General features: G+C 37.9%; 1 protein-coding gene across 9 annotated transcripts in view; it reads right to left on the reverse strand.

Moving 5' to 3' along the window:
• MIPOL1 (mirror-image polydactyly 1) overlaps positions 1-16,022 on the reverse strand; it is a 256,929-nt gene that overhangs the window by 232,957 nt on the left and 7,950 nt on the right. For 3 of the 9 annotated variants that reach the window (XM_081047461.1, XM_081047455.1, XM_081047459.1), the window contains exon 1: positions 8,267-8,389. The gene's annotated coding sequence lies outside the window, so the exon portion shown is untranslated. Of the gene's footprint in view, positions 1-3,368; positions 3,723-8,266; positions 8,531-8,605; positions 8,669-16,022 lie in introns of those variants that run through there. The other 6 variants (XM_081047457.1, XM_081047463.1, XM_081047456.1 and 3 more) reach the window with 4 other exon arrangements.

Genomic DNA, 16,022 nt, shown 5'->3' on the forward strand with positions numbered 1-16,022 from the left:
AAACTGAGTATGCCTAGGTGCCACATTGTCATCTTATGTACGCGCTCTGAAACCCATCAACAGTAAATGAAAATATCCTACAAATTACCCTTTCCTAATTATATATTTAGGATAATAGAGTGCAGTGAAAAAAGCATGCAAGCACTAATCAAAAGAAAGCAGGAGTCGCTATTAATATCAGAAAAACAAACAAACAAACAAGAACTATCACCAAGACTAAAGACATACATTAAAGGGTTTAATTCACTAATAAGACATAAACAATCCTTAATATGGAAGTACTTAACAAGAGTCTCAGAATACATGAGTTAGGATGAAAACTCATCAGACAATGCCCTAATTATAGTTAGAAACTTCACCACACCTCTCTCAGTAATCAGGAGAATAAGAACACAGAAAATCTGCAAGGATACAGAAGGTTCAGTGTATCAATCAACTTGACCTAATTGTCATTTGTAGAAAACTCTACCCAACATGGCAGAATACATAATCTCTTCAAGTGCACATAGCACATTTACCAGAAAGGACCCTATTCTGGTCCATAAAATAAATCTCAAAACATTTATAAGAATTGAAATTGTACAAATCATGGTATCTTACCACAACAGAGATAAACTAGAAATCAACAATAGAAAGATAGCTCTAAAATCCACAAACACTTCTAGATAACCCATGGTTCAAAAAGGAAGAATAAAGGAAAATTATAGAGTATCTTGAACTATATAAAAATAGAAATACAACATATCAAAATTTGTGGGATGTAGCTTAATCCATGCTTGGAGAAATATTTATAGTGCAACACATATATTAAACAAAGGGAGAAAGGCCTCTCGTTAACACTTACGTTTCCACCTTTAAAAAAATACAAAATTATGAGAAAAATGAAACCAAAAGCAAGCAGAAGGAAATGATAGAGAGCAAAAAGCAATGAAATTGAAAATGTAAAATCAACATAGAAAAAGATAGATATAAAAAGCTGGTTTTTTGAAGTGAAATTGATAAGCCTCTTGCCAGACCAATCAAGATAAAAACTGCCAATATCAGGAAGGACAAGGATCCCACAGACATTAAAAAGATAAAAAGGGAATGTCACAAACAACTACACACCCACAAACTTGACAAATTCCTTGGAAGACACAATCTACCAAAGTAACTCAGTAACAATAGATAACCAGAATAGTCCTGTATCTACTAAAGAAACTGAATTCATAGTTTAAAAAAACCTTCCTGCAGAGAAAACTCCAGGCCCAGAGGTTAAAGGATCTCTTGCATTGCCTTTCTTCCGGAATCCTCCTTCTTTAGGAGGCCTCTCTGAAATTTGGACCATCTCCTCTCTGGACCTGCTGTATGGCTGCCCCTCCTGTGACATTTCACTTTTCTCCTGCGTTGGATTTACTCTTTCCTACATTCCAGGTCTTTCACTTCTTTATTTTGCTAGAGCGTATCTTCTGAGGCTTTCCAGGTCTGAAAATCTTTGTTCTACCATACTTCATCGATTGTTGAAGAGCCAAGAATTCTTGGGTTAGAAAAGTACTAGCCCTCAAAACTTTGAAATTGCAAGACTATTCTAGGAGCTGATACTGCTAGTCAAAAAGACTGATGCTGCTACATTCAATTCTTCTCTCTTTTCAGTGACCCTAGTTTTTTTTTCATTCTGGAAATCTTTAGGATTTTTTTTTTTCATCTTGGTGTGGTGAAATTTTACAAATATGTGCCTATAGGTATTTTGTTTGTTTAATATTGAGCACTCTAAGAATAGAAACAGAATTCTGTGCACCTGGTTTTTAATGAAGGTTGTCTTGGTTGGAGTGATAGAATTTGGGGTAATGATTTACTGCCATCTTTTTAATTTATTTATGTCGCTTGAAAGAGTTATAATGAGCATATATCATTTTTATAAAAGCTATGCCATTAATAAATGAAAGGAATGCCCCACAATGGTAATTAAAGATTTAAATGTGCTAACTCTGATTCCATAACCCTATTTCTAGAAATCTGTTCTAGCAAAGGGTGTAAACATGTATATCCAAGAACATAAACTACAGTGCTGTTTATACTATTAAAAAATTAGAAACAGCACAAATGTGCATTATACATGGCAAAATACGGTACTAGAGATAAAAATGAATACTTCATAATAGAAAAAAAAGTTCAATTCATAGAAAGATAGACCGATTATAAAGGTGTATACTTCTAATAACATGATCTCAAAATAAATAAATTAATTAATTAATTAACAGAACTACAAGGAAGAAATAGAATCCACAATTAAAAGGGATATTTAACATACAATAAATTGTCAGTAATTGCCAACCAAGCACACGCACACAAGTCATTAAGGAAAGAGAAGATTTTAATAGAAGAATTTGAAAACGTCATCTGATACGTATGTAAAGCACAGCACCCATCAACAGCAGAATTCACAGCACACACACACACTCTCATACACAGCATTGAAAAAACATATATACAAAACAAGTACTTATCAGTTTCAATGATTATTCAACTCAGAATATTTTAATGGTAATTACGTGGGTGTTAACTTTTTATTTATTCATTAAACTGTCCACACAGATGTTACACACTTTACGGGTATTACATTTTACGATGAAGTTTTTAAAAAGTGAACTGATCTATGTCAGTTATATTATTTATTCATTTCTTTCTGTTTTTGAAAACTTGTTCCACAAAACTCTCAAGATAAAAAGCTATGTAGATGAGACACTGGTATGCTCCAACAGAAAATAAAACAAGATTCAGGATTAAAGGTTCCAGTGAAATTACCCCTGTTGTACTCTAGAAGCTTCCAAAACATATAAATCTAGGGATACTAAAGGCAAGTCTCATAATACTATTTATGTGTAATCAAATCACCCTAATGCAGAACTGCAGATAAACAAAAATAGATTACCTGGTTACATACAACCCAAACAGTAAAAAATCTAAGTTAAAAACACCTTCACCACAGACAATATCTGAATCAGAGGAGCTCATGCCAATCGCCAAAAGCAGTTTTAGAAAAATTTGGTCATTCACTTTAATGAAACTCCAAACCAAACCAGCCTTCGAAGTAGACATCTCTTTATGTTGCCAATTTTGAGATAAAACAAATATCTAGCAATTAAGTTATAACCAAAAAATATTTAGAATTTATAGTTAAATGGTGAATATTTTACTTTTCCAAAAGCAAAAATAACATATCCTCAAATATATTTAAGATGATAAAAACAGATTGCAGCTATAGTCCCCAAAAATTCAGGATGAACTGCTTCTTTTCTTATTTTCTAAAAATTAGTAAGAGCAGTTTATTAGTTATTTACTGTTGCCTAACAAATTACCCCAAAACTTAGCAGCTTAAAACAACACACCTTTGTTATCTCACAGTTCCTGAGGAATTGGATGTTGCTTAGCTAGTTCCTCCAGTTCAGGGTCTCTAAGGTGTCAGCCAGGGCTACAGGCATCTCATGGTTTAACTGGGACAAGATTCTCCAACTTCACTTAATGGTTGTTGGCAGGTTTCTGTTTCTAGGGGGTTACTGAACTGAGAACCTCAGTTCTTCACAGGCTTCTCAATTCCTTGACAGGTAGGTCTTTAAACAAGTCAGCTCATAACTTGGCAGCTGGCTTCATCAAAGTGGGCAGCAAGAGAGCGCCAGCAAAAACATCTGATCACTTTTGCCGTATGGTATTCTATTAGAAGTGAGCCTCTAGATCCAGTCTACCTTCAGGGGAAAAGATTACACAAGAGTGTGAATACCAGGATTATTTTAGAAGGCTGCCTGTTACAAGTAGCATAATGGAAAAAAGAAACTGGAATAAAAATTAGGAAAACAGGATTCTAGTAACTATGTGACTACATACCATCTCTCAAGGCCTCAGTGTTTTCACAGGAAACAAACAAACAAAAAACAAGAGAGGGTAGCCTAAATGACCTCCTGGGTCATTTAACTTCTAAGTTCTAAATTCTGTGCTTCTTTACTGTGTCTTTTGGAAAGGATTACCAAGGGTGAGAGATACTTGGTCAAATTGCCTCATTTTACAAAAGAGCCTAGTTCCAGGAAGCGTTAACACAGACAGGTAACAAGTCACACTTATTTTGCTCTCATGCCCAGTGTTTTGCAGTTAATGCCCTCAAACAGCCCTATCCTTTCTTTAAGTGTCAAAATCTGTTAAATTTAAAAGGAAGAGCAAACAATACTGTGCTTTCCCAAAAATAAGACCAGGTCTTATATTAATTTTTGCTCCAAAAGATGCATTAGGGCTTATGTTCAGGGGATGCTAGGGCTTATTTTCACGGTAATATAATACTCACAACAGCAAAAACTGATTAATGTTACACATTATCTCTTTTTCTCTCATCAACCCTAAAACTCTCTGTAGGTGGCATTTAAGATGAAAGTGAGCTATCCTCCTCTGCCCATTCCCAGTCCCAGGTATCTGGGCATTTTAAAAATGAGATTATTTGCTGGAAGTAAATTATACAAGCAACAGATAATAGATGATAGCAGAGAAATAGAGTCACCTTAAACAAAGGAAATAAGATTAAATGTAACCTCAATGAAGTATCGAAAAACAGAAACTGCAACCAGAAAAGGCAAGGTTTGTCCCCAGTGGAATCCTGGAAAAGTCCCAGAGGTCAATAATGGCAATATGATGCAGGCAATGTCCAGGGAAGCAGGTCCTCTGGAAAGCTAATGATGACTACTGAACTGACAGATAGACAGATACATCCTTATCAGACAGGATCATCAGTCAGGGTCTAGTACTATTAAACATAAATACGCTGTTAGCTCCTATGTGAGGTCAGCAGCCAAGGGTGATGCGGGACTCACATGTCTGAGAAACCCCTCAACAGCACACACCCTTTACCGGCATAATAATTGTAATAACTCTGATCCAAGAAGTACAGTCAAAATCCTGCATATGACCACAATTGTTTTGTGTGGTAATTATAAAGCAGGAATGTATTTATGCCAGTCAAAAATGTGTATATATACATGCATAACTAGATCCAGAATTTCTATAGAAGTCTCAAGGATAGAAATTGGTGGTAGGGGAAGCTAAGGCCCAATGGTTTATCTTAAATCTGTGTTTGCATAACAATCAAGTACGATAGGAAAAACACAACTCATCATCAAAGATCACACTGATAGAGATTACCACAAGCATCTCATTAGTATTAGCAATATATCTAAATTCACTAAACCACCTAAAAAAAAGTGTTAGCTAAAAATGTTAACATAGGCTGAAACAGTAGGTTGGTGCAAAAGTAATTGTGGTTTTTGCCATTATTTTTAACCTTTTAAGCCGCAATTACTTTGCACCAACCTAATAGTATTCAAAGAAAGTTTTTGATATTTTCGAAAGTGTTTTGATACTTTTGGTACTGAGTGAAAGGCAGGGAGCCCCAAGTAAGAGAAGAGGAATTAGACATCCCCATGAGACATTTAAAGGACCTCCATCCTGGCCAATGATGCCACAGTTAAGTTTCATGGCCCAAACCATTGGCTGTTACTTCCCATATCACGAGTATACTCAATCAGGTAGATAGAAATTTCAATCAAGCCATCCAAAGATGAAACAGCTCAAAAGACAATATCCATCTTAAAGTACTGCAAATAGTATTTTATGTATTTATACTTTTTTACTCAGTGTCCAGAACTGTCTGGACATTCATCCCTTCCCTAGCCTTTTACACAGCACCAAAGAAGGGTTGTATCGCCTTTCTTTTCTCACTTCTTAACTCTTTCTTTCTGCAGCTTTAAAGGGATGAGAGAAAGTAGGAGCAATAACAGTTTAGCAAAGTCTCAAACAGGTCTCTAATTAGTCTTTGATGTAAAACTAGTAAAAAAGCAAATAAAGTTTGTTTAGGAATTTGAAGTTTAACCCCAAAACACTACAGCATACAGTACTTGATATTATTACGTACTTAACACTTTTCCAGTCTAGCCCATCTCAGTTAATGATTTCACCACCAATGGAAAGATTGAACAGTCATGTTTGAAGTCATTTTTCCACATAGCAGGGGTTAGCAAACTGTGAAACAAGAAAGGAGGGCGGGAAGGAGGGAGAGCAGGAAGGATGGCAGGCAGGCAGGCAAACAAGCAAGCCAGCAAAAAAGGAAGGAAAGAAGGAAGGAAGGAAAGGAAGAAGGGAGGGAGGGAGGGAAAAAGAAAGGAAAGAAAGAAAAAGTAGGCAGGGAAAGAAATAGAAAAAGAGAAAGCAAGCAAGAAAGAGAAGGAAAAAGAATGAAAGGAGGAGGGAAGGAAAGGAAGGAAATACAAGAGAGACTGTATATGGCCTGAAAATCCTAAAATAGAGGCAGTCCTAGCTTCACACAGTACTGCTTTAACTGAAACCCAGACTATAAAGCAAGGACTACCTATACTTCTATATTTACTACCAGGCCCTTTATGAAAAATTTGATGACCCCTGCAATAGAGGATATCCAAATGGTCAATAAATACATGAAGAGGTGCTAAATATTATTAGTCATTAGGGAAATCTGGGAAAAACCCAATGTGATATCACTATATAACCTCCAAAATGGCTAAAATAAAAAAAGATAATACTAAGTATTGCAAGCATCTGGAGAAGCCAGAATTCTCAAACACTGCTAAAAGGAGTGTTAACTGACAAAACTAATTTGAAAATCTTTTGGTAGTTATTCCAGAAATACATACCTGCATATCCCGTAATATAGCCATTTCATCAGTAGGTATATATATTTCCAACAGAAATGTATACATATGTTCACCAAAGTAATTATAAAAAAGTTCATAGAAGCCCTATTGTTAATAGCCAAAAACTGGATGGACTACTATACAGCATAAGAACAAACAAACTGGGTGGCCTGTTAGTTCAGTCGATGAGAGCATGGTGGTGGTAGCACCAAGGTTGATGCTTTGATCCCTGTATGGGCCACTGTGGGCTGTGCCCTCCTTAAAAAACAAAAACAAAAAACTACTGCTATACAACTTGTATAAATGTCACAAACACAATAATACTAAGCAAAAGTGCGACACAAAGGACTATACAGTGTAGGATTCCATTTATACCAAGTTAACAGGTAAATTCATAAATGAAATTACAAATCGAGATAATGGTTACCTTTGGAAAGGAGGCAGAGTGAGGCTTCTAGCATGCAAGAAATGCTCTTTGTTGTCTAGGCACTAGATATAATTTGTGAAAATTCAATAAGCTGTACACTTATCATTTATGCACTTTTCTGTAGGTCTATTATCCTTTAACAATTAACACACTAAAAAGATATCTATAAACTCTGTTCCTCTGAGAGAAAATTGTGTACTTCTCCGTTCACTTTTCTGATTTGCTATCATTCCTCTCCCCAATGAGATACCTTAATTCCTGTTACCTAATATAGAAGTCAGCTTTGTTTTAATTAATTTTCTTGGTATACTATTGCATAGGATACCCAAATGAATCTATAACTGTCATTTTAAGTTAGTTCCACACTAGATCCCTAGGAGAAACTCTGAAAAGCCGACACCTTGTGACAGTATGTTGTTATAAAATTATCTGACGAAGAAAAAAAAAAACCTCCTTGAAATGTAGTTTTGTTCGGCCCTTTGTTTTGTCTCACCTTGGTTTACTACCACTGTGATTTAATCTGCATAAAATGTTCAAAGGAGCTTTTCAAAAAGCCTGTGCTTGTGGAAAGTTTTTCTTTCTACCATCCCGCCTAATAATGCTATCTTGTGTTTATCCAGTTCCTTCCATCCATGGAGTTTAAAGTACTTCACAAATATTGTTGGGTGGTGTCATCTTCCAGTTAGAGAAATGTGGGCCCAGAGACCAAAAAGATTCTAACAGTATCTTTCTACAGCACGGTGCCTAAAGAAGTATCGCATTCTTCGCAGAAACTTACAAGTGTGAGACCTGAAATACAAAACGAGTAGGTGACTCTCAAGGGCACAGAGTCAATCAGGTAGAACCAGGACCTGTACCCTCTAACTCACCGCCACTTAAGGAGAAAACAAACAAAACCCTACACCCTGAATAAACCCTCAGCTGCTGAACTCCTGTAACAGGAAACCGAGGAAGATGCCGAAATCATACTCAGGAAGAGGACCTGTGAACCCCACGACGCTGACCTCCCCGGGAGCCTCATCACTCCCCGCTGCAGGGGCCACCATTCACTGGGTGCAGACTCCGCGGGGCCCGTCACCTTCTCCCAGGGCGCTGCGGCCGGCCTTCCCACCCCTCCTTCCTCGGGTCTCCCAAACCTCGCAGGCTACGCGTTTACCTGAGAGGCGCCCAGCACCGCCCCAGAGCCGACCGTGCCCGCTCGCCCAGAGTTTCTCAGGCCCCATGCGCGGCCACCGCGTCAGCCAGTCTCCGCCAGCTCGGACCGTCCCCGAGCTCCCCCGCACGAGGAGCCGCGCGCGCCCGCGGACAACCGGGAGGGGCGTGGCGGCGGGATGAGCCCGCCGCACGCCGCGCGTGAAGGCCCACGGGGAACGCAGGCGGGACCGGCGCCCGAGGCAGGCGGCGCGAACCGGGCATGCGCGCGTCCCGCCGGTAGGGCCGCGGGGCGGGGTCTCGGGGCGCAGGAGCGACTTCAGAAAGTCTTCGCCAGACTTACCGGTCTTCCGCGCCGGCTCCCGCGGGGTGCTACGATTGTGGGGTCCCCGGCGACGGGCGCGATCTGCGAGAGCAAAATATGGTGTGGGCCCTCGGATGGTTAGAGGGAGGAAACCACGTGGTTAAAAAGGCGTCTTGTGGCCTCAACTTGAGCGCTGCCGAGTCTCCACTGGACCTGGCGGAATTGTGGTTTCCTGGTTTGTGTGTGGTTTGAGGAGAGAAGCAGAATGAGAATGGGATGTCAGGGAGAGATGAGAGGGGAATGGCCAAGTGATGACTGAACGAAAAGGACCGAAGTTGGACTCCAATTGGGTGAGCAAAAAGCAGTACTTGGCTCCCGGCCCAGGAAAGTGTCAGACCAAAAGTTGGAGGAGGTCACCCTTCTACTTAAGCATTAGAAAGACATACGATGCTTACGTTCAGTATGTGGATTCTTTAAGACAAAATGTTGCACCTTCCAGAATTAAAAAAATTAAGTTCTCAATTCGTGTACCTCCGTGTTGAAACAAGAAGGGACTGGCATAATTAATTAGCTGCTAGTAATTCAAATGTGGTTTTCATGTTCCACAGATCAGGATTGCCTTTATAAATGTCACGTTAACTCCTTCAGACACCAAATATTTCATTTTATTCTTTCAGATACCAAATGTTTATTGAACACATACTATGTCCTAGATACTCTTTTGGGTATTGGGTCATTGTTTCCCAAGTTAGTGGTTAAAGTTAGTGAAAGGAACTAAGTGTGAAAAAGAGGAGTAAATAAAGAAGACATGAAAAAATTGGATGTATTATAGTTGGAACAAAATAGGTTATAAAATTCACAAACTATTATATTTTAATGAATGGGCATTGCTTTGAAGAGGTTTGTTATAGAATAAGCTTTGAAGTGCATTTTTTTCTTTAATTCAGTCAAGGTCTTTAATTCAGTCAAGATATTTATGGACATAAACTAAGTACCATAAAAATATATGAGAAAGTAGAGGAGTGGTATAGTTTGTCAGAGTAGATGGAAAGGGAACTCCAATCAGGAAGAATAATTTATGAAAAGGTTTAGGACCAACTCAAATTATGTGTAAAAGAAAGGAGGGAAAGTTACTTTTCTTAGCTAAGGAATAACAAGAAGTAACAGGGAATGGTGACCACAACATTAAGAAAAGTCAAAACAAATAATGAATTTATAGATTAAATTTAGAGAAAGTGGTTATACTATTTTTCTTGAGGTAGAGATACATAACCCTAGTTTTTTAAAGTTCATTACCTGGGTGGTGAAAGTCTCCAGGGTAAACAAAAAACCCATGTTTTCTTTCCTGTTTTTTCCTTCTGCCTTTTTTATTCAATGAGTCAGTCAACATTAGGCCCTTTCTCCCTAGTCCTTCCTCCAACTTACGCGAGGTAACTCTTTCTTTGTAGTCTATTTATTTTTTCACTTACAGTTGACTTGCAATATTATATTAGTTTCAGGTGGACAGCATGGTGGTTAGACATTTATATAATTGACAAAGTGATCCCCTGATAAATCTAGTACCTTACATAGTTATTACAATATTATCGACTATATTCCCTATGCTGTATTTATATGCCCCAACTGTCAATTTGTACTTCTTAATCCCTTCAACCTTTTTCACCCAGCCCCCTAACTCACCTCCCATCTATTGGGCAACTATCAGATTGTTCTCTGTTATCTATCAGTCTGTTTCCGTTTTGTTTGTTCATTTGCTTAGTTTTTTAGATTTCACATGTAAGTGAAATCATGTGGTATTTGTCTTCTGGGGTAACTCTAATGCTCTTTTCATGACCTTTCAGACCACAACAGCTAAGTTTTTCCTAATTCCCTTCACCACTGCCTTCACTCACATAATTTCTTCATTCTCCATCCTGCTAACAGTTGCCAGTCTACAAGAAATGAAAGAGACCAATTAGAGCTTTCTTTCCTGTTCTCAAGGATGTTGAGGTGATATTGTCTATGACCTCATCTCTCATATAAGTTAGGCTTTTGCAGAAATATGGATAAGGGTGAGAGGAAAAAGAAAACAAACACCTCTTTCACTATCGGGAGCAAAAGAATGTCAGATGGTGAATACTCTAAAGTCCAGAAATATCATCAGCCTCCCACAATGTGCTGGGCACTTAAGTCAGTTCTGGAAATAAAATAATGAATAAAAATTATACACACAAGTAGCTGAGAATGCCATGTATAGTAATGGGGTTCTCCAGAGAAACAGAAACAAGATTTTATGTTTTTTATTGTATGGGATATTTTAATGTGCAATTCCTTGATGATGTAATGTTGAGCATTTTTCATGCTTATTTGCCATGTTTATATCTTCATCGATGAGGCATATGTTCAGATCTTTTGCACATTTTTTATTGTTTGGCCCATAATTGTGTTACTTTTGTTCTTATTACTGAGTTTTAAGATTTCTTTGAATATTATGTATATGTATCCTTTATTTGTTTTGTAAATATTGACTCCCAGTCTGTGGCTCGTCTTTTCATTTTCTTAACAGTATCTTTAACAGCAGAAATTTTTAGTTTTAATGAGGTCCAACTTCCCAATTTTTCTTTCGTGGATTGTGCTTTTGACATATTTTTAAAATCATCACCAAATCCAAGGTCACCTAGTCTTTCACTCGTGTTATTTTCTAGGACATTAATCACTTTGGATTTTACATTTAGACCTATGAGCCATTTTAAATTAATTTTTGTGAAAGGTATATAGTCTGTGCCTAGATTTATTTTTAATGTGGATGTCCAGTTGTTCCAGCACACTCTGATGAAAAGACTATCCTTTTCCGTTGAATTATCATTGCTCCTTTGTCAAAGATCACTTGGTTCTATTTGTGTGAGTCTATTTCTGGGATTTCTATTCTGTTCATTTGACCTATTATCTTTTTTTTTTCCCCATCAATACCACACTATCTTGATCATTACAGTTTTACAGTAGTCTTAAAGGTGGGCAGTGTCAATCTTCTGACTTTGTTCTTCTCTTTCAACTTTGTGTTGGTTACTCTGGATCTTTTTCCTCTCCATATAAACTTTAGAATCAGTTTATAACCACAAAGAAAATCTTGCATGGGTTTTGATTGGGATTGCATTGAATCTACAGATCAAGTTGGGAAGAACTGGTACCTTGACAATATTGAACCTTATTTTCCATATACTTTTGACCTTTGAACAACATGGGTTTGAAATGAATGGGTCTACTTATACATGGATTTTTTTCAATAAATATACAGTGGCCCTCTGTATCCCCAGGTTTTGCATTCGTAGATTCAACCAATTGTGTATAGGGAGAATCAACCTCTAACTCCTGGGTTGTTCAAGGATCAACTGTACATGTAATATCTCTCTGTTTATTTCCATTTCCTTTGGTGTTTTCATCGGTTTTGTAGTTTTCCTCATATAGATCTTGTTCATATTTTGTTAAGATTTATACCTAAGTTTGTCCTTTTTTTGGTCTAATGTAAATGATATTGTATTGTTAATTTTAGATTCCAATTGTTCATTTCTCGTATACAGGAAAACAATATTAAGTAGTGTCTTAACAACTTTACTATAATCACTTATAGGTTTTCTTTGTTGATTTAAAAAAAAGTTTTGTGTAGATAAGCATGTCATCTGTGAACAAAGACAGTTTTATTTCTTCCTTCTCAATCTGTTTACTTTCATGATTCATTTTCTGTTGTCATGCAGCAGCCTAACCATCTGTCCCCTCGTGCCTATCCCTAAAGAAAGAAGACTCTGTTGAGACTGGTCCTTTCAGGGACTTTGCTTCACCTTTGTGCTTACACCTCATGTCTCTCTGTTTGGCTCCCAAAAGATGGTTGGTCAGCCAATGACTGGTAAGATTCCTCACGGGAGGAATAACCCAAGCCAGGCGGAACCATGTGGGGACCACCAGGAGAACTCACGGGGTCGATAGAGGTGGGCACAGCCCCCCACCTTCCCCTGCCTAAGGAGAGCTTCTGCCTATGTGGCTATATTCCTTCCCACAACCTGGTTGGGAAGTGAGTCAATGATGTGATAACATCAGTTCTCCTTCCATTCTTATCAATAAATTTCAACATAAAGGATTTGTCCCTGGGGAGGCACATACCACAATTGTTAAGACATCATGGGACTTTCTATTCCAGCTGTTTGCAGGCAACGGTGATTGATTTAAATCGGTTTTCTGGTATGATGTATAAGACTCACAGACTGTGGAGAAAACAATACTACTTCCTTGTGTGTATATCAATAAAAGCCAGAAGGCAGCCTGATTCGGGGCTCTCAGTCCTTTGAGGCTGGGAGACCCTTGGCCCCCTGTTTCATAACTTTCTTGATTTCTGTTTCTTTCTTAACGCTTCGCCACTCCTTCTCGTTCTCACTGCCTGTGTTGCGCTGGATGCGACAATTTTCCATTATCAAATATGTAATATTTTAAAACTGAGCTTAATCCTCTCCTGACCTCAGTGTGCATTTCTCTGTCCTCCACTATTCCCTTTTTTATGCACCTAATAACAGAACTTCAAAATACATAAAGTAAAATATGTTATAACTATGAAGAGAAATCCACAATTAATATATTATTAATCCACAATTAATAAATTATAGTCATAGATTTCAAACTCATCTCAATAATTGATAGGACAAGCAGACAAAAAAGCCAATAAGTATTAGGTTTGAACAATACTATCAACCTACTTACTTATTTATAGAACATTCCCCCTATTAACAGCAGAAAGACATTCAGGTCTGCATGGGATATTTACCAAGGCAGACCATAATCTAGACCATAGGACAAATACAAATTCATTTAAAATGATTTGAATCAGGAGTGACAGCAGCAAGATGGCAGAATAGGAAGCTCCAGACCTTCCTCTTATGTGACACAAATTTAATAATACATGGGCCAATTATGTTTTTGAGAAATCCAGAAACCAGTTAACTGGATTCTTGCACCCAAGGTGAGTATGAAACCAACTGCATAAAAGCACAGGTAGGAAATCATAGCACTTACTTACAGTGACCCACCCTCCCAGGATGACATGATTGGTTAGAAACCATCAACTCCCAAATTCTCCCCGGGAAGAGAAGTGAGTGGAATGTATGTCTAATGTTCTGACTTTTCAGGGTTTGCCTCAGGAACTGGTTTCTATCTTGCCTGAATCTAAGAACTGACAGGAATGGGTGGCCAGTTTGGGGACTGTTGAGAACAAAAGTAATCAATGTGCATCAGAGTCCAAGTACCACAGACAGAAGCTAGGTGGAGGTCCAGTACCACACCTTACTACAGCACCACAGAGAACACAGCATTGCAGACAGATGCCAGAGGGATATCCTGAGTAGAAACTTAAAAACGTCTTCAATTGTTAGGTTACATGCACAAACCTAAAAAGATCATTTCCCCAGATAAGGCTTAAAAGGTCTCCAAAATCTCTAGCCAGACTGATTGGAGAAAGTCCTCCCTATACAAAACCAGACCACAAAAACTGGAACAAGTGAGCTGGTTTTTCAAATGTTGAAGTCCCATCATAAGATAACAAGACACACAAAAAGATGAAAAACATGACCCATTGAAAAAAATATCCTGATAACCTACCCTAAAAAAACACGTATATAAATTACCAAAGAATACAAAATAACCATTATATGAATGCTCAGTGAATTAAAAGAAAGTACAGATAGACAACTAACAAAATCAGGAAAACAATGTATTAAGTGAGAACATTAACAAAAAGAGAGAAACATGAAGACCCAAGCAGAAATTCTGAAACTGAAGAATACAATAACTGAATTGAAAAATTCATTAGAGGAATTCAGTATCAGACTTGACCAGGCAGAAGAAAGAATCAGCAAACTTGAAGACTTTCAAAATTACCAGGAAGAGGAGCAAAAAGAAAAAATGAATGAAGAAAGGGAGAGGGACTTATGGAACGCCATCACATGGAACAATGTACACATTGTGGGAGTCACAGAAGGAGAAGAAAAAGAGAGAGACAGAGAGCCTATTTGAAGAAATAATGACTAAGTTCACCAAATCTGAGGAGAACAATGGACGAATTCAGGAGGCTCAAGGAACTCCAAGTAGAATAAATATAGACACATACACTGAGACACATCATAATCAGACTATCAAAAGTCACAGAGAGAATCTTGAAAGCAGCAGGAGAAAGGCAAACTTGTCCTGTACAAAGGAGCTCCTATGAGATAATTAGCAAATTTCTCAGCTGAAACCTTGAAAGCTACACGGGAGTAGAATGATATGTTCAAAGTGCTGAAAGAAAAAAAACCCATTAAGAATATTATATTCTGCAAAACTGTCCTTCAATCATGAAGAAGAAATTAAAACTTTCCCAGAAAAATAAAAGCTGAAAGAGTTCATCACCACTAGACCTACCCTACAAGAAATGCTGAAGAGAACCTTCCAAGTTGAAGCAACACGATGATAAACAACACCACAAAACCATATGAAAATACAGTCCTCCCTGGTAAATGTAATAGACAAATGTATAGACAAATATACAATCCTTAGTATTGTAATGTTGGTGCACACATGACATTTAAATATGGTATGGGACTATTACAACTAATAAACGATTTTAGCAAAGATAATGGATACAGATTGACACAGAAATCACTCTGTTTCAATACACTGGTAATGACCTATCCAAAGAGGAAATTAAGAAAACAATCCCGGGGTTGCCAGATATGCTCAGTTGGTTAGAGCACGAGTTCTGAACAACAGGGTTGCCAGTTCAATTCCCACATGGGCCAGTGAGCTGCGCCGTCCACAACTAGATTGAAGACAGCGAGCTGCTGATGAGCTGCCCGAGGGTCGGCCAGATGTCTCAGCTGGTTAGAGCATAAGCTCTCAACAACAAGATTGCCAGTTCACTTCCCGCATGGAATGGTGGGCTGCACCCCCTGCAACTAAGATTGAAAACCAAGACTGGACCTGGAGCTGAGCTGCGCCCTCCACAACTAGATTGAAGGACAACAACTTGGAGCTGATGGGCCCTGGAGAAACACACTGTTCCCCAATATTCTCCAATTTAAAAAAAATAAAATCCCATTTACTATAGCATCAAAAAGGATAAAATACTTAGCAATAAACTTAACTGAGGAGGTGAAAGACTTGTACACTGAATACTATAAAACACTGCTAAAAAAAATCAAAGAAGATACAAATAAATGGAAAAACACCTGCTTGGGAATTGGAAAACAATATTGTTAAAAATGTCCATACTACCCCAAACAGTCTACAGATTCAATGCAATCCCTATCAAAACTCCAATGGCATTTTTTTGTAAAAATAGAAAAAAAATCCTAAAATTCATATAGAACCACAAGAGACCCCAAATAGCCAAAGCAATCTTCAGAAAGAACAAAGTAGAGGCCTTAGACTTCTTGATTTCAAAACATGCTACAAACAACAG

The sequence above is a fragment of the Rhinolophus hipposideros genome, assembly GCF_964194185.1.
Source record: "Rhinolophus hipposideros genome assembly, chromosome: 5".
Taxonomy (NCBI): Eukaryota; Metazoa; Chordata; class Mammalia; order Chiroptera; family Rhinolophidae; genus Rhinolophus; species Rhinolophus hipposideros.